Source organism: Lepidochelys kempii, chromosome 10 (genome assembly GCF_965140285.1).
Source record: "Lepidochelys kempii isolate rLepKem1 chromosome 10, rLepKem1.hap1, whole genome shotgun sequence".
In the NCBI taxonomy this organism is placed as follows: Eukaryota; Metazoa; Chordata; order Testudines; family Cheloniidae; genus Lepidochelys; species Lepidochelys kempii.
In genome coordinates, this window is record NC_136389.1 from 54,725,630 (window position 1) to 54,745,399 (window position 19,770).

At 41.3% G+C, this 19,770-nt stretch overlaps 1 protein-coding gene across 4 annotated transcripts in view; it reads left to right on the forward strand.

Moving 5' to 3' along the window:
* The window catches only part of OTUD7A (OTU deubiquitinase 7A), a 253,547-nt gene that overhangs the window by 58,655 nt on the left and 175,122 nt on the right, over nucleotides 1-19,770 (forward strand). For all 4 annotated transcript variants that reach the window (XR_013636423.1, XM_073303653.2, XM_073303652.2 and 1 more), the window contains one exon: nucleotides 10,257-10,368. The gene's annotated coding sequence lies outside the window, so the exon portion shown is untranslated. The remainder of the gene's footprint in view (nucleotides 1-10,256; nucleotides 10,369-19,770) is intronic.

The window sequence follows — 19,770 nt, forward strand, 5'->3', positions numbered from 1 at the left end:
AATAGTGAGAAGTGTAAGGTTATGCATTTAGGGATTAATAGCAAGAATTTTAGTTGTAAACTGGGGACGCATCAATTAGAAGTAATGGAGGAGGAGAAGGACCTTGGACTATTGGTTGATCACAGGATGACTATGAGCTGCCAATGTGATATGGCTGTGAAAAAAGCTAATGTGGTCTTGGGATGCATCAGGAGAGGTATTTCCAGTAGGGATAAGGAGGTTTTAGTACTGTTATACAAGGCACTGGTGAGACCTCACCTGGAATACTGTGTGCAGTTCTGGTCTCCTATGTTTAAGAAAGATAAATTCAAACTGGAACAGGTACAGAGAAGGGCTACTAGGATGATCCGAGGAATGGAAAACTTGTCTTATGAAAGGAGACTCAAGGAGCTTGGCTTGTTTAGCCTAACTAAAAGAAGGTTGAGGGGAGATATGATTGCTCTTTATAAATATATCAGAGGGATAAATACCAGAGAGGGAGAGGAATTATTTAAGCTCAGTACCAATGTGGACACAAGAACAAATGGATATAAACTGGACACCAGGAAGTTTAGACTAGAAATTAGACGAAGGTTTCTAACCATCAGAGGAGTGAAGTTTTGGAATAGCCTTCCAAGGGAAGCAGGGGGGCAAAAGATCTATCTGGCTTTAAGATTAAACTCGGTAAGTTTATGGAGGAGATGGTATGATGGGATAACATGGTTTTGGTAATTAAATATTCATGGAATATTTCTGTGAAGAAAGAAGTGGTTCAGGACTATTTAGAAAAGCTGGACGTGCACAAGTCCATGGGGACGGATGCGTTGCATCCGAGAGTGCTAAAGGAATTGGCGGATGTGATTGCAGAGCCATTGGCCATTATCTTTGAAAACTCATGGCAATCGGGGGGAGTCCTGGAAGACTGGAAAAAGGCTAATGTAGTGCCAATCTTTAAAAAAGGGAAGAAGGAGGATCCTGGGAACTACAGGCCAGTCAGCCTTACCTCAGTCCCTGGAAAAATCCTGGACCAGCTCCTCAAGGAATCAATTCTGAAGCACTTAGACGAGAGGAAAGTGATCAGGAACAGTCAGCATGGATTCACCAAGGGAAAGTCATGCCTGACTAATCTAATTGCTTTCTATGATGAGATAACTGGTTCTGTGGATGAAAGGAAAGCAGTGGACATGTTATTCCTTGACTTTAGCAAAGCTTTTGACACGGTCTCTCACAGTATTCTTGTCAGCAAGTTAAAGAAGTATGGGCTGGATGGATGCACTACAAGGTGGGTAGAAAGTTGGCTAGATTGTCGGGCTCAACGGCTAGTGATCAATGGCTCCATGTCTAGTTGGCAGCCGGTATCTAGTGGAGTGCCCCTAGGGTCGGTCCTGGGGCCGGTTTTGTTCAATATCTTTATTAATGATCTGGAGGATGGTGTGGATTGCACCCTCAGCAAGTTTGTGGATGACACTAAACTGGGAGGAGTGGTAGATACGCTGGAGGGTAGGGATAGGATACAGAGGGACCTAGACAAATTGGAGGATTGGGCCAAAAGAAATCTGATGAGGTTCAACAAGGACAAGTGCAGAGTCCTGCACTTAGGACGGAAGAATCCCATGCACCGCTACAGACTAGGGACCAAATGGCTAGGCAGCAGTTCTGCAGAGAAGGACCTAGGGGTGACAGTGGACGAGAAGCTGGATATGAGTCAACAATGTGCCCTTGTTGCCAAGAAGGCCAATGGCATTTTGGGATGTATAAGTAGGGGAATTGCCAGCAGATCGAGGGACGTGATCGTTCCCCTGTATTCGACATTGGTGAGGCCTCATCTGGAGTACTGTGTCCAGTTTTGGGCCCCACACTACAAGAAGGATGTGGAAAAATTGGAGAAAGTCCAGCGAAAGGCAAAAAAATTATTAGGGGTCTGGAACACATGACTTATGAGGTGAGGCTGAGGGAACTGGGATTGTTTAGTCTGTGGAAGAGAAGAATGAGGGGGGATTTGATAGCTGCTTTTAACTACCTGAAAGGTGGATCCAAAGAGGATGGATCTAGACTATTCTCAGTGGTAGCAGATGACAGAATGAGGAGTAATGGTCTCAAGTTGCAGTGGGGGAGATTTAGGTTGGATATTAGGAAAAACTTTTTCACTAGGAGGGTTGTGAAACACTGGAATGCGTTACCTAGGGAGGTGGTGGAATCCCCTTCCTTAGAAGTTTTTAAGGTCAGGCTTGACAAAGCCCTGGCTGGGATGATTTAGTTGGGGATTGGTCCTGCTCTGGGCAGGGGGTTGGACTAGATGACCTCCAGAGGTCCCTTCCAACTCGGATATTCTATGATTCTATGGTAAATAGGCCTAATGGCCTGTGATGGGATGTTAGATGGGGTGGGATCTGAGGTACCCAGGAAAGAATTTTCTGTAGTATCTGGCTGGTGAATCTTGCCCATGTGCTCAGGGTTTAGCTGATCGCCATATTTGGGGTCGGGAAGGAATTTTCCTCCAGGGCAGATTGGAAGAGGACCTGGAGGTTTTTCACCTTCCTCTGTAGCATGGGGCATGGGTCACTTGCTGGAGGATTCTCTGCTCCTTGAAGTCTTTAAACCACGATTTGAGGACTTCAGTAGCTTAGACATAGGTGAGAGGTTTTTCGCAGGAAAAAGGGTGGGTGAAATTCTGTGGGCTGCGTTGTGCAGGAGGTCAGACTAGATGATCATAAGGGTCCCTTCTGACCTTCGAACCTGTGAATCTATAAGTGAACCTAGTCAAATATGTTGTACTTGTATCAGTATCTGTTCTGATGGGTGAGCTTTCAGCCTAGCTAGTTATGCTTTTCAGAGTATTTTAGTCTCCTTGACTTTTGTAATTTCCTGCTTCTGCCCCACCTCCCTCCCCATTCTATGCCAAGTAAGCTGTTGTTTTTATGTACAGTATCGGCTGTATAGACAGTCAGCTTGGGGATAACTGTTGCCAGGTGTCCCACTGAAATGCAAACTGACTTCTGACATTGAAGAAGGCAGAGACAGTAGGAAGAATGCGTTAGTACCCACTCGAAGGTGAGGGAATTGTCAGTTCCCTTCCCTGACAGGAAAGGAAGTTTTCTGATGTCATTGTGGTCATAGGGAGAGACAAGTGGCCCAACGGATGCAAGGCTTCATTACAGCAACAGTTAATACCAAAATAATTGGCTTTGCTCCTGTCTTTGGACTACCAGAAAAATCATGCTTGTTAGCAAAAGCTGACATCAATTAAGTTAAGCTCATCTTGACTAAAATGCAAAAATGTTAATTTTCTGGCATTCTTAGTGCTACAATATAGATGGCCAGATTCTGCACCATTGGAGTCAGTAGAAGTTTTGCCATTTATTTCAGTGAGCAGAGGGTTAATGCATAGGACATACACATGTAATATGGTGAATAACATGTCCTCTACTGTTTGGGTGCAACTTGCTGCCACGTTTGGACACTTTGTTATAGTGAAATTTGTACCTGGGAGTGGAAAGGATCAGGTCCTCTTCTGCATCAGTCTCTTTTGTGTGTACAGAAGGAACTTGCTAATATTGTACTTTGCTACTGTGAAACCATTCATAGACAGGAAGAATGGAAGTTCCACATTGTTTCAATGCACTGCAGTGAACAGATTGTAATTCCTCTTCTGCTGAACCTCCTACTATGGTCAAGTTTTATTTGAAAATTTGAATGAAATCCCACCAAAAGTCTTTCTTCAAGCAAATCCCCCATTGAAGCAAATAAGACATCTGCAATGGTCCATAATGAGGGATCTACTGGAAACCATTTTGTTACCAGTCTACAGAAATACAAAAAAAAAGTGTTCTTTTTACAGCACCTGTAACAGCATTCCTAATTGTATGGCTGAGCTTTAATTGAGTTAATAGTACAAGCTATACAGTAATTACCAAGAACCGTGACTACATGGTTGTCATTGGAATGATACCAAGCTCTCCAGTATAGTGAGATGTTTGCAGCAACATCTCCATTCTATTCAGTGGAATTTATGGTAACCTTCATGTCTTGCACATTAACTCTAACCTGCATACACCTCTGCTGTAGCTCAGAGGAAAGTCTGGGTTTGGCATGTGGTTCCAGCAAATCCTGGGTATATGCAGCACTGTAGTTAGTGGTGTCTAGTAAAATAAAGATGAATCTGTGCTGTCTGGGGTTAGTTGGGCCAGGTTCCAGGGAGCAGGTCACACTGTGTTCTCAAATATGGCCACCAGTCCCCTCGTAGTTTCCAACAAACAGGGGTGAATCTTCCTATGGGTTCTCAGTTTGATTTGATCACAGGGTCAAATCAGATTGTTCAAAACCAGAACCTTTTTGAACTTCAAGGGCTGTATGCTCTCTTGAATCTTTATTTGACCCAAACTTTGAAGGGTTCCAGAAACCATAAGAATAGATCACTTTCCACCTTGAATGAAGTCTAATTTGTCCAAAAACTCAAATAGTTAGTAACTTTCTGGAGAAACAGTACTGTCTGCTCCAGTGGCCATTAAAAGAGGTAACTGTTTTCCCCTTAACGGGCAGGGAATTTAGGCAGAAAATTCCCATTAACACTAATGGGAGATACACTTCTAATTAACTGCACAGAAGTGGAAGAATAAACCCCACTGGCTGATAGTAGATAGCAAACCTGTCACCCCCGAGAAGCAACTAGTAAGACACCCAGATGCTACTGACAACATACCCTTAAAAAAACCCTCTCCTAATGCTAAATTGCCATTTTGTTATATCGTAGCCTTTTTACTGTATGCTTTTGAACATTATTGGTGATCCATTGGGTATTAAATGAAATAAATGGAAGAAGTTAAGGATGATTTGCTCAGGCTGACTGATTTAAATCTTAGATCTTGTTTCTGGTCCAATGCAAATTATTTGGATACTTTGGCTCTGGCTACAGACATGCATGGATATATTTTGGGTCCACAAAAGAACTTAAGAGTGACGGTAGAAGACTCAATAATGTATTATTCACTGATGACAAACTAGCTTGACTGCCCATGCAATTCAAGTAAATATATAATCTAATTAGAATATCTTTACACAGCAATGTGGTTCTACTGAGTATGAGAATTTTTACCACCTATTTTAAAATCTAACCACCATTGTCGTTTACTCTGGTCATGTACATCTTGCTTATGAAATCAATAGTGCACAAATTGGCCAGTGTTCTGTGATGATAAAATGCTCACCCTGCTCACCAGGATGCGGGGTTTTGGCTGGGTTGAAGGAAACAGAGACCTCACCCACCCCTGCTAGGGAGGCATTCTTGGAAGCAGCTGGAGTTCCTCTGAGTGGCTCACTGTACCATTTCCCGCCTTCGCACCTATCCAGGGGATTGGGCTATCCTGGTGCCTGCTCTGGGGAAGGGGACACAGGTAAGGGATTGTGTGTGTTGTGCATGGGGAGGCAGGGTTGAATCCCTCTCCCCGCTCCCTACCCACGTTGCTGTGGGTTACGTGACATTAGTCTGTCTTTTGGGATCTCAGTGGGCAAGATGTGGGGAGAGGCTTCCTGGTATAGAAAGCCAGTATTTGGTACACTTACTCAGCCTCACCCTTAAATTGGGTATGCTGGATTGCCCAGTGCATTAACTTCGTGGCCCGTCACCATGTTGGGACATGGAAGGGATTTTTTTCTGGGTAGGCAGAATTGGCAAACAGATATGTGGGTCTTTTTGCTTGCTTCTTGGCAACCAGGAAGTCTAGTTCCTGGGTTCACAGAGCAAAGTTGCTGAAACTTGTGAAGATTTATCTGTGTGGACTGCAGGGTAGCAAAGGTTGAGCTGAGAGAGTTGGAGGGCTGCTTAGGCATTGGTCCTGTGCATTGGCACAGCCTGGTGAAGGGCGAACTTCAATATTTGGTGCAGCTTGAGGCTGTCCTCATCTCAGTTCTTCTCGTCTCCCCAACTCCATGTAGAAGTCTGGCATCCAGGCCCTGTCTCTCAGTAGGTTGTGTGTGGTGGAGAGTAGTTTAAATTGCATTCCACTTTAAAAATAAATAAACAAAATTGTATCTGAGGCCATTGTGGCCAGCTGAATATCGACAGTGGAATGGCACTGCCAGAAGCTGTGCTGTGTGGTTTACTCAGATCAGCTGATGGTTTAAGTTCAAATAAAGTTGGAGCATCCACAAACAACTTGAGAACTTGTCCTTGGGTCCACATCAACTTTCTTTTAATTCTTCCGTCTGAATTAGGAAGATCTAACCCATAGCTGCTCAGGTGGCTAGGGGGACAATGAAGCCTGCCTTTGGCAAACAGGTATCAGATAACAGTGGGACCAGGAAGTTTTCTCAAGGTATTAAGAAGATATTTAGCTGTAAAGATGTTGATCAACCAAGTTATATCCAGGGTTGGAACCACAGGGACAGGTGGAGGAAATACCTTTTATATCTTAAATCTCTTTACATGCTGAAAGCAGATAGGGAAAAGTTTTTGTTTTTTCCTATTTTGCACAGAGTACAGTCACTTTCAATATGTGACATGCAGCACTATACCACACACCCTTAGTGTTCTGCAGATCTAAAGGAAGGCCACAGCAAAAATATACATAATGCAGAAATCCAAATAACAACGAAATAGGTTTCCTATTCTCTTCCATATTCAATCCTAGTTCACAACAAAACAATAAGGGGACAAATCCTTGTAGGCCAGTGAGGGCAGAACCTGTCCTATTTGATAAGGGACATTTGAGAATGCCTGAATGTAATGAATATAAAAGGCAGCTGAGCTGACTGAATATTAAAGCAGCTGTACTGAGTAATAGGAGTGAGTGGGTTGTAGCTGAGTGACAACTCATCGTATAATCATCATATTTTCCACTTAAAGCATCTCAGAAAAACAGGAAAGACAGTTTAATTTTTTTTTGTCTGCAGATAACTAGCAGATTGAGTAATTATTTTTTAAAGAAAAACCCCTTAGATTATATACTTTTCTGTTTCATAGAAAGGTTATTTTGAAAGTATTGAGCTGTATGTTGCAAAATATTATTTTTTCCCCAGCTACTAAGTCATACAGAAAATTTCCCCTGGTCATGTTTCCTTTCCTTAATGTCCTCTCTTCTACAGAGGTCAGATTGCTCTGCTGGCATTTCACGATGCACAGCTGATCAGCCAGCTAAGTGCAGGCTTCAGCATGTTTCAGAATCTCTGTTTGAGTCTATCCATCCCTTTTCCCACTCACCCTGCCACCCCCGAGAAGCTACCTGTAAGACACACAGATGGATTGGTTAAATGCAGTGCAGTCACTTGAAGTTACAGTACATGGCTCAATTATAGAATGCTGAGGAGGCAGCTTGTAAACCTCCTTTTTTGTGTCTGAAATACTCACTTATAAGGAGTTGGCCAAGTGGGAACAAAGGTTCTGTGATCATTTAAAACAACAGAAGGTTCCCAGTGTTCACAGAGAAATCTCACGTACCGCCAAATGGATTTTGTTACATGATCAGGAGAGTGGCAACGTGCTTCATTTAGCAAAGTGAGATTTCAAAGCAATTGCGTCTCTGGGGGAAAATCTAAAATCAATAAGAGACCGGGATTTATGCTGTGAATTTTCAGAGATGGCTCCACGATGTTGTTCCATCTCCACATCCTATGCTAACCCTGAAAGATCCCATCATGCTCATGATGAAGAGCTTTGTCGACTGGTATGTTAATCGGTGTGTGCTGATTTGGTTGGGGTTTTTGTATTTAGGGTATTTTAGCTTCATGCAGTGTGACTGTTTGTCTTAAACTGATATTTCATTATTTTTGAAGATGGAACTGTATGTGGGAAGTTGATCAAGTATTGGAATGAAGCCTGGCAATGAAACTGTAGCTAGACTTTTGCTGTCAAATCAAGTCAAACTATAGTCTTCAAAGTCCAGAGCAAGGTCAAAGGATAATTTCCATTGTTTTATATTCTTTTAAAACAGTATCACCTGAGTTCAGACAGCATCAATACATTAATTTTCTTTCCTCTGCTAATGTGTGCAGTTCTGTAGCAAAAAATATTGCTTAAGTCCTTCTTCCTTACAGTGTGTGTGCGCCTGTGCTGTCCACACCCTGTGTTGTCCTGATATCCTAAAGGCCTCCAGGGAATGTGTCTCTTCATGTTGCAGTTTTTTTTGTCAATATCATAAGTTTTTAAAATTGTATAAACATTCAAAACATGGGTTGTTAAAAAACAATGAATAAAACACTGCAGATCTATTCGATATGAAAAAATAAAGTGTCTGGAGTTGCATGAACATGCAATAGTTTGGTTGTTGCTATTGCAAAAAAAATTAATTTTTCCTCTGCCAGATAAAGCTAAAAGCCTGTTGATGAGCTGATATTTGTATAAGACAATATGTCCAGAGCAGGGCTGGCTCTAGGCTTTTTGCCGCCCCAAGCGGAAAAAAAAAACCCAACCTCCAAGAGCTCAAAAAAACCCAACCCGGAATGCCAGCCCTGGAATTGTGAGCCCCAAGCATGGGTTTGGTTTGCTGGTGCCTACAGCTGGTCCTGGTCCAGAGGATGTACTATCTTAGACAGTTAAGCTTGAGAAACTGATTAATCAAAGTAGCTGAAGATTCAAATCGGTCTGATATGGAAATACTGTGGAAATGTCTGAAGAGGAAAAATCAGAGACTTGTATTTTGAATCATATGCAAGATATATTAATTGTATTGTACACTTGCTAGAGTAAACCTGGTTTATCAGAACATTTTTAACATAAAATTGAGGTTATCTTTTAGAACACCTGAAAAGTAAATAGTATCCTCTTTTGGGGGGGGAAAAAAGTGGAATGAATAAAACTGATGATTTTAGCCTGCTTAGCAGCAGCAGTAGCTCAAACTACTGTGGGTTGGTCTTTCCTGAAGTTTTCTTTTTACTTATTTACTATCAGAAATTGAAGGATTGAAAGGATTACATGGGTGAAATCCTGGCCCCATTGAAGTCAATGAAAAAACTCTAATTTGTTTTCAACAGGGTTAGGATTTCAGCTTATATATTCTAAGAGCCTGATCCCATAAAGACTTAAGCATAATGGGTAACTTTTACTCATGTGAACAGTCCCAATGAAGTCAGTGAGGCTACTCATATATGCTTAATTCTTTGTAGGATCAGGCCCTATATGAATAAGGACTTGAGGTTTTGAAAAGTGACCTTCTCTCATATCAACTACTAAGTCAAAATTATTTTGACACATTCATTAATTCATCTTTTGATTCTCCATTGTCTACAAAAATTGTATTTTAATATAATTTACCTGTAATGGCGATGACTTGAGAGAAGAGAATATAAAAAGCCGCACTCAGAATGAAATGTTTTCCCTTCAGCCTTATAGTATAACACATTTTTGATACTTGATGAGGAGTTAATTGTGTCACTAGCAAAAGCAGTATTCCAATGTTCAGGTACACGTTAGTTGTTTTCAAAATATCAATTAAAAGGTTGATACCTGAGTTTACAGATAATGCTTAATTGATGTTAGGATGTTTTAGTCTCTATTTTCCAATTGTAACAGGAGATTTTTTTAAAAAAAGTTGTGTAGGGACATCTTGTAATTAACTTTACAGAAGAAAAGAGAATTACATGTCTTGATTCTTCTCGTATGAAAATTCTACATCATTTTTTTTGCCTGGAATTTATTCGTTTAATGAAAGTTAGTGCTATAAAATGAGCTTTTAATGAGCTAATAGTCAAAGTTAGACAGCTCAGTCAAAAAACGAATAAAATCCCATTTTCTTTTCAATAAATGGGAGGTCGTGAAAATATTCTCTCTAAAGTTAAACAGAAGTGTGATTAGTTATACTAGGTTCTTATCTCTGTGAAAATACAATTTAAGGCTTTCTCCCAAGACATTTCCCTGCAATATAAGCCCGGTTTCTATGATGATTCAACACAGGTGTATAGATTTTTCATGTAGCCCAAGGTCTATTTTTGGGGATTGATTCAGATCTCTGCCTTTTCCACCTTGTAAAAAACCATGCACACAATGTAAATTTGGATCTCTCAGTGCCAAGAAAATCAAGAGCCTTGTATTTTTTACTAATTTGTGTTAAAAAAAAATCCTCAAAAATAGATAAAAACGGAAGTTATTTGACTTGATTTTGTTTGTGCATTTGCAAATATTTCTAACTGGAAGCTGTTTCTACCAATACAGCACAGCAGAGCTACAGTAGCCTGGTTAGTAGTGAAGTTGCAGATAATTTTATAACAATGTCTCTCTTCCCTTATATGTGCCCTTTAATTGATTGAAGGAAAGGCAACCGTTCCAATGCTTTCTTGTTGTTATCTAGTTTACAGGGTCGACAGGACTGGAACTATTTCTGCAGCTTCTGGGAGCCTGCTGCTAAGCAATGTGACAACATAAATCTGAAAACAGTATTGCTGTTGGAAACAACCGGAAAAGTGAGTATTTGGGGCTACTCTTTCCCCTATCCCGTACTCTGTTTCTGGAATGCATTAATGAATATGGTGAGTGAGTGTTGGGGGTGGGTCTGAAGAGACTTTTCCACTTGTATATTTTAGAGTTCAAGACAGGAAAGGTTTTTCAGTGACTCTGAAGAAGCTGCAGGGGACTTGGGTTCTGTGCTTAACTCTGCTACTGGGTTGCTGTATTACTTCAGACAAGTCCATTTAAGTTCTGTGACTCAATTTACCTATATTGAAAATGGACTTAACACCTATTGGGCAGGGGGGTCAATTAACTGTAAAGAGTTTGCAGGCCTCTGGTGAAAGGTAATATAGGACAAATATTCTCCCCATGCCAACCCTGAGTCAGCAGGTATAGTGGAAGGGGGTGCTACTGGAGAGAAGGATTCCTTCCCCAAGCCCCAGAGTGGCAGTGGAGTCACTCCATGGGCACCACAGCAACCCTTATGCCACAGTTGCTCCTGAACTCTGCTCTCATTAGCGATTCACTGGCTGCATGTTTGTTCCACCCCCTCCTCCATCTTGCTCCTGCCTCCCCAAGCCCCACTCTGTGAAGTGCAGGGAGCCCATAGGCAGACCTTTATGCAATCTTCACTAAACCTGCCTCCCCCTCCTCTATTTGCCTAGTGCCCCTGTGCAGTGAAAAACTGTACCAGTTGTGCTGTGTCTGAGGATCTTTGTGTATATGGAGATGGAAGTGAGATTGCTCCCATATATGTGCAAAGTACCGAGACCTATCTAGTGAACTCACTTATGGAAAGTGCTTTATATGATACTCTTTTTTACAAAGCTAAAACAGCAGTGAAATGTGAACTAGAATACAGCATGTACTGCCTGGCAGGGCAGTCTCCATAAGGGTCCCAGAGCTGTGGATTGGCCTCCAACTCCAGTCCGAACTAGCTTGCGTTTGCCAAATTTCAGGGCAATCTGTAAAGCCAAATTATTTCAATTGGCCTTTGAAGTAAGATGAAGGTGTAGGCCAATGTCTGGGAGTGCTGGTGTTTTAGTATGTTCCGCAGCTGGGCAGAAGGGGTGAGCTGATGATGATGCAGTTTGATTTTGTAATTTTAAATAATTGACAGCGTACTTAGAGTAATGGTTCTCAAACTTATTTGATCGCGCCCATCTCTTCTTTGTGTCTGTTGTGGTTTATGCCCCTCCCCACACACAAGTACATATATCGATTAAAACAAAAATCAACATGCAACTCTGTCAAGGTTCCTTCCCTACTCTGAGCTCTAGGGTACAGATGTGGCGACCTGCATGAAAACCCCCTAAGCTTATTTTTACCAGCTTAGGTTAAAACTTCCCCAAGGTACAAACTATTTCACCTTTTGCCCTTGGACTTTATTGCTGCCAGCACCAAGCGTCTAACAAATATATAACAGGGAAAGAACCCGCTTGGAAACGTCTTTCCCCCCCAAATCCTCCCCAAACCCTACACCCCCTTTCCTGGGGAAGGCTTGATAAAAATCTTCACCAATTTGCATAGGTGAACACAGACCCAAAACCTTGGATCTTAAGAACAATGAAAAAGCAATCAGGTTCTTAAAAGAAGAATTTTAATTGAAGAAAAAAGTAAAAGAATCACCTCTGTAAAATCAGGATGGTAAATACCTTACAGGGTAATCAGATTCAAAGCATAGAGAATCTCTCGAGGCAAAACCTTAAGTTACAAAAAGACACAAAAACAAGAATATACATTCCATTCAGCACAGCTTATTTTATCAGCCATTTAAACAAAACAGAATGTAATGCATATCTAGCTAGATTACTTACTAAGTTCTAAGACTCCATTCCTTTTCTGTTCCTGGCAAAAGCATCATCACAGACAGAGAGAACCTTTGTTTCTCCCCCGCTCCAGCTTTGAAAGTATCTTGTCTCCTCATTGGTCATTTTGGTCAGGTGCCAGCAAGGTTCTAGCTTCTTAGCTTCTTAACACTTTACAGGTGAAAGCGTTTTTCCTCTGGCCAGGAGGGATTTAAAGGTGTTTACCCTTCCCTTTATATTTATGACAAACTCTCACTAAATATTAAAAACAGTAAGCCGTCTATTTGAATAGAGCCAATGGTCCATTGAAATAAGAGTAAAAGCAAAACTGAGAAGATGATCGATGCTCACAGATAAATGTGCACACTACGTTGAGGCAAATGGATTGACATACGGATAGCAATGACTTTGTATAATGCTATGCAAACTTAACAGAAATCTGTCAAAATGCACAGTGCCATCTAGGGTCAAAGGCACAGCACCATCTGAGGACAGAGACAAACACCTACAAGATCTCTATCAAGCGTTCTTACAACTACAGTACCCACCTGCTGAAGTGAAGAAACAGATTGACAGAGCCAGAAGAGTACCCAGAAGTAACCTACTACAGGACAGGCCCAACAAAGAAAGTAACAGAACGCCACTAGCCGTCACCTTCAGCCCCCAACTAAAACCTCTCCAGCGCATCATCAAGGATCTACAACCTATCCTGAAGGACGACCCATCACTCTCACAGATCTTGGGAGACAGGCCAGTCCTTGTTTACAGACAGCCCCTCCACCTGAAGCAAATACTCACCAGCAACCACACAACAAAAACACTGATGCAGGAACCTGTCCTTGCAACAAAGCCCGTTGCCAACTCTGTCAACATATCTATTCAGGGGACACCATCATAGGGCCTAATCACATCAGCCACGCTATCAGAGGCTCGTTCACCTGCACATCTACCAATGTGATATATGCCGTCATGTGCAGCAATGCCCCTCTGGCATGTACATTGGCCAAACCGGACAGTCTCTACATAAAAGAATAAATGGACACAAATCAGATGTCAAGAATTATTATAACATTCAAAAACCAGGCGGAGAACGCTTCAGTCTCTCTGGTCACTCAATTACAGACATAAAAATCGCAATTCTTCAACAAAAATCTTCAAAAACAGACTCCAACGAGAGACTGCTGAATTGGAATTAATTTGCAAACTGGACACCATTAAATTAGGCTTGAATAAAGACTGGGAGTGGATGTGTCATTACACAAAGTAAAACTATTTCCCCATGTTTATTTCTTCCCCCCTACTGTTCCTCACATGTTCTTGTCAACTGCTGTAAATGGCCCATCTTGATTATCACTAAAAAAGGCTTTTTTCTCTCCTGCTGGTAAAAGCTCACCTTATCTGATCCCTCTCGTTGTAGTGTGTATGGTAACACCCAATATTTCATGTTCTCTGCGTATACAAAATCTTCCTACTATGTTTTCCACTGCATGCATCCGATGAAGTGGGCTGTAGCCCACAAAAGCTTATGCTCAAATTTGTTATTCTTTAAGGTGTCACAATTACTCCTCATCTTTGTTAGTTATTCATTGCTGTGGACAAAATGTCACGACTCCCCCCCGTACATTCCATGCCCTCCCCAGAGGGCCTGTCCCCCCAGTTTGAGAACCTCCGACTTAGTCTGTGCATGGGAACATATAATTATAAATCTAAATAAATAAATAAATAGGTTGGGGGGGTCTTTATTCTTAGTCTCACTTAACTTCCTTTCTTCTTGTGCTGACTCTTCGCCTCTTTCCTACCAGAACCTAGGACTCTTGTACTAGGAATATGTTTCTCTATGCATCATACATGCACTACATTCAAACAGCCCCCAGTTGTAATATATGCGCACCTTCTCTTTCTCTCTTCCCTTCCCTGCATCGATCAAATTAATCATAGACAGTGATGTACAGATCAAGGATAGCAGTTTGTTCAATTCAGGCAATGCACACTGATGTCCTTGCCTTAACTTTAGCTATTTCATTTACAGCTTTACAAAAAAGAGTTGAGTTTAAATAGGGTTTAACCAATCAGCTTGGAAATTTAGCCTCACACCAACATAGCTTTATATCAGGAGTCTGGAAAGGTTACCCAGCCTTAGGTGATACAGAGGTGTGTGTTGTTGTAATGAGTTTTGGATTACAAAAACAGCTTTCCATTGTGTTAAGGGGTGCTTTGCATTTTGCTCAGTCACTCAAATTCTTTATGCTTCCTCATGACAACCTTTTACTGTGTTTGACATCACTGTAAATAAATGGCAAATGGCAGTGGTAATGGATGGAAGCAACAGATTTAGCCAAGTGGCTGCAGCTTTATTATAACTTCAGACAACAAAACAAGGTCCCACCTAAAGGGTGTGTGACAGGGTCAGGCCAGATGGCTACAGGAGAGTGATAGAAGGCAGATATATTAGCCCCAGGTTAAGTAGGTCCCTTTTCCCTGGGTAAGGTAACAGGGAAGATTCCAGAACAATCAGGAACTTTCTGGAAACAATTAAGGCAGACAGGCTGATTAGAACACCTGCAGCCAATCAAGAAGCTGCTAGAATCAATTAAGGCAGGTGAATCAGGGAACCTGGGTTTAAAAAGGAGCTCACTTCAGTTTGTGGCATGCGTGCAAGGAGCTGGGAGCAAGAGGCGCAAGAAGCTGAGAGTGAGAAGGCGTATTACTGGAAGACTGAGAAGTACAAGCGTTATCAGACATCAGGAGGGAGGTTCTGTGGTGAGAATAAAGAAGGTGTTGGGAGGAGGCCATGGGGAAGTCGCCCAGGGAGTTGTAGCTGTCACGCACTGTAGACAGCTGCAATGCACAGGGCCCTGGATTGGAACCCGGAGTAGAGGGTTCCCCCTATCCCGCCATCTCTCCAACTCCCTACTTGATACCGGAGGAGTTGAACTGGACTGTGGGTTCCACCAGAGGGGAAGGTCTCTGGCCTGTTCCCCGATCCACTAGGTGGATCAGCAGAAACTGAAGGGATTGTTCTTCTTCCTTTCCCCATGCTGGCCAGCGATGAGGCTAACTGGGTGAATGGCAGATTTGAGCCATGAAAGTGGCCAAACTGAGGGCTGCCGTGAACCTCTGAGGCGAGAAAATCCGCCAATAAGCACAGGACCCACCAAGGCAGAGGAGGAACTTTGTCACAGATGACACAAACGGACTGTAGTGAAAGGGAGTATGCAACAACCTTCCCAAGCTGTCACTGACCTGGCCCCTTGCAGTATTGAAGCACAGAGCAGGCCTAACTATCCAAGGGCTAACAAGATTGCGTTAGTGAGTAGCCTAGCCAAGACGTGCAGCCTGATGCAGGCTATTGCATAAAGAAACCCCAGTGCTTGCCCCAAGAGCTTGGGCACACTGCATTTTGAGCCACTTTTAGTTATTACCTTATGTCACAGAGTCAATCTGAATAAAATCATTTGCAGCTATCTTGATTTTGTGTATTGAAAGTTAAAAATGTTTAATATGAATTAAGTCTATGCCTTCAATGTACTGGATATTAAATACAGAGAAATAGGTAAAATTGCATTGTCTGAATTTCCAGAAGATGTATCATTTTTTATATGAATACAACTTTACTTTCAAGGGTATAACTATAAATTTGGGTTTAAGCAGTGATATCATAGTATGATATCAGAACATACCATCGGAATACCAGTATGTGATCATTTCTAGCCATCACCACTCTGAAAATTTAATGAATTTTTAAACAGAGATTTTTCCTATTTTATCTGTGCTATAAAAATGCCACCAATCTAATGTTGAAAGCATAAACCTGCTTTATGGAGACTCATTGGAGATGTTTGATTTGTTCCTTCCACAAGTAGGCTAGTTGTGATTTGTTGTTTCAGTTTGAAAGCAGTCTCGTTTGTTTATCTTGGCAGTAAGATAATGTTTGTATTGGTTTTTTTACAGATCAGTCTAAGACATAATTTCAGTTCACAACTAGCTATCTTAGGCCTTTTTATATCCGTGTTTTTTCCTTTTAGCCACCAGCTAATACTAATTTAGGATAAGATTGAATTTTGAATTAAGATCCAATTCACCCCTGGAATTGGCAAGTGCAATTCCCTTTAATTTGCTGCACCTCACAAACAGACAAAACCATGACACTTCTTTGACCTCTGCACTGAAATTCAAGTCTTACATCTTGTTGACTGTGGTTTGTGTTCTAGGAGCAGAAACAATGCCATGTTACTTATTTGATTGGTCATGGCTATCTAACATAGCTTGAATATTGAATACTGGCAGAGAACTGTTTGTCCATAAAGTTAAAAAAATCCATAACTTCTTTTTTTAAGTGCAAAAATGTCACCAAATCCATTGAATAACAAATGTAAGAAAGTCACGATCTGCTGGTGGATGTGCCATGGGCAGAAAGGGGCTAAATTTAGTGGATAGATTATTCAATTAGGAAGATGGGCTCAGCTTCACCATTGACATGGAATGTGCAGTCCAGCTCTGGCATGTACTGACATTTGTATCACCTTCAAACCTAAGGAAAACCAGCCTATGTCTGAATTGGAGTTTTAGGCTCATGGCCCTACTTTCTCTGAAGAGATTACGAAAGGGGCTGCGTCTCTGACCAGCTGTCACATGCCATACAAATCTCCGCAGTGGTATGTATAACAAGTCATCTTACAACCTATAACTTGGATTTATCATGTTATATTTTAGGGTCCTTAAGTAGTATCTAGGTTAAGGGGTCCAAGCATTAACTTTTTTTTTTCTTCCTGTTTCCTTTCTTTTCTTGTAATTGCCAATAAGTGTTTTTTTTTAATCTAAACTGAACTGGGCTCTGACTGACTTGTATTTGATAAGCTATTTGCTGATGTTCCCAAATGAAGAAGAGCTGTGACCTCAGGAATGGCACAGTGAGATAATTTTAAAACAACTTCAGTACCAGTCAGAACTATAGCCTTCTTCTCGCAGAGCAGTGCGGCAGATGGATCGACAAGGACAAATGAGCTAAGGGTTTGAGCTTGTATCCACAGTGCTACATTTGGTGACAGTTAAACGTTTTCAGATCAGTGCACTGGTCATCGATCCATCATCCCAGGCATTCAATATGCTTGAGATTCAAAACCAGAAGCTAAATCAATTCTGGAACTGAGCATCTTGCCCTTATAAAGAGTCTAGACAGAGAGGTAAAAATATTAGAAAAAAATGTGGGCGTTTCCTGCCTCATTCTCGAGGGGTAACTGTAAACAAAAAACCAGAAATTAGCATCTGTCATTTGAGTAGCTTTGAAATGCTGAGCACAAGGTCCTCACAAAGAAAATAAGAATTTAATTTTGCTTTCTAGTTGACAACAATTAAGTGTAGCGAACCAAAGAAACGGACTAAAATTATTAACAAGCTAACAGCATGCCTACTGCCGATGGCAACAGAAAGCTAATGGGTGAAATAGTGATATTCATCAAATGAATCTTTATTTGGGCTTCCTACATTCTGTTTGCTAAATAAGTTAGTAAAGCCACCCAGACCCCTGGAGTGTTAAACTGCCACAGCAGTTGAGCTGTCACTGGTGCTGCTCTGTTTTGGGTTCAGTTTTTTCTGTTACATAAGCCGTGGCAATCTTACTGCACGTTAACAAATGGGCTGACCCAACAAGGGGCAAGAGATCATAATGGAGAAACTCATAGCAACTGGCCTGGTAAGAACACCAAACCAAATCATACAAGAATAGTGCTAATTCTCATCTCATGTATAGTATTGTTGGCCCATTGACTTCAAGGGGCCTTCTCTGGGGATGAATCAGGGTTGTATAATGAAGGAAGTTGTTGTCTGTGGGACCCTTGCCTTATTTGTTGCAGAAGCTGGAAAGTGTGTAGTGAATGAGGCAGGCAATTGAGGCAGGAAGAGAAAGGATGGCCTCAAGGGTCAGGCAGTTAAATGTTGCCCCAGAGAATTGGATTCTATCCCTGCCTCTGCCACATAGGCCCTTTATGATGCTAGACAAGTCACTTAATCTAAAGTTTTCACCGGTGACACTGACTGTATGTTCGTCATTTTCTGGGGCCTGACTCGAGATCCTGGGGTCTGATTTGCAGATGTGCTGAGCACTCACAGCTGCAACTGATGTCAATGTGAGCCATGCTTTGAACAGACGAAATGTTATAGAATGCTAAGTACTCTGAAAAATTGTATCATAGGTGTTTCAAGTTGGGCACCCAAAACTAGCGGACACTTTTGTCCTTGCTCTCTCTCTGCCTCAAATCTGTAAAATGGGGATAATGCTATACCCTGATCTCATGGGTACTGTGAAGATCAGTTAATTAATATTTGTGAGGCACTCAGCTACTATAGTGATGAGCACCAGGGGAAAGCCCAGGAGGAAAATAATAATCCTGACTTCAGAGCAGGATTTGAATAGTATGAAGTAAATAAGGCATGGGGACACTCGCTGAACAATGCGGAAAAAAGAAAATATTGCATAGATGTTCATTCTGTGCAGTGAATGAGGCTGGGATCCTATAGAAAAAATGTTTGATCATGTAATTAAAGACTGTATCATAATGCACATGCACAAAGGGGCTGAATTCAGGTTGCACAAGCAACCTTAATTCAGATGTTTTCTAATTTTTGAGTAGTTGACTTTATTTAACATTCTATTAATGTAGTTTTGTGTGTGTGTAACTTGCACTGACAGACTATATGTAAGAATGTGCACACCATGGACAGATAAGCTACAGAATTTAGTGTCATCCAGTGTCTGCCAAAACTGATAAGCCTTCCCAATATTTTGATTAATAAAAAAAAGTCTTTCTACATAGATTTGTGGCTATAGAGGCTGTAAACTATTTGTTTAGAAATTTTTATAATATTTTTCATAAAGCGCTCTGCAATGTTTTCATGAAAAGTGCCTTTAACAGTGTTTGTTTTGTTTTACCTACAATAAATTTTAGCAATGTTTTGTTATAGAAATGGAAATTGTGTGCTTACAGATATCCTGATGACACAATTTTGTTGATGAAACAAGCTTCTTGAGAGAGACTAATGTTTCTTTAATTCCAAGCACAGATTTCCCTAATATTGTTCACAGTGATAGAGAGGCATTACCATGAAGACAAAGGTCCACACCAGAGCAACAAAGAAGGTTTAGTAGAAAAGGGCAACTGTCTTGTTTACATCAACCAATTGCCTTAATGTCATTTTTGTTATAAATTGGATGAGGATGTCACATTGGAACCAAAATGCAAAGTAACAGGAAAAAAATGAGCTCCAACAGAGCCCTTTACTGTGTCCTTGGTTAAGGAAAGGTGAGGACATGCCATCTCTTACGGAATCAGAGGAAGGAGAAGTAGGAGAAAACAATATAAAAGCAACTAACATGCTTACTAGCTGGAATGGAGTTTCAGCCTGCAGCAGTATCATGTTAAAAGGTCAATTGAAAGCTGCAGCTGGTTGTCTCTTCCAGATTTAAAGGGCCCTCTACCAGGAGTCTATGTAGAGGAAGGCTCTTTTAAAAAGGTAAACCCAGGAGGACCGAAAATGAGGGGAGCTGAAATTCCCAGCTTTTGAGAGGTCTAAACAAGATGCATTTTGACATTGCTCATAGCCCTGTTGTGT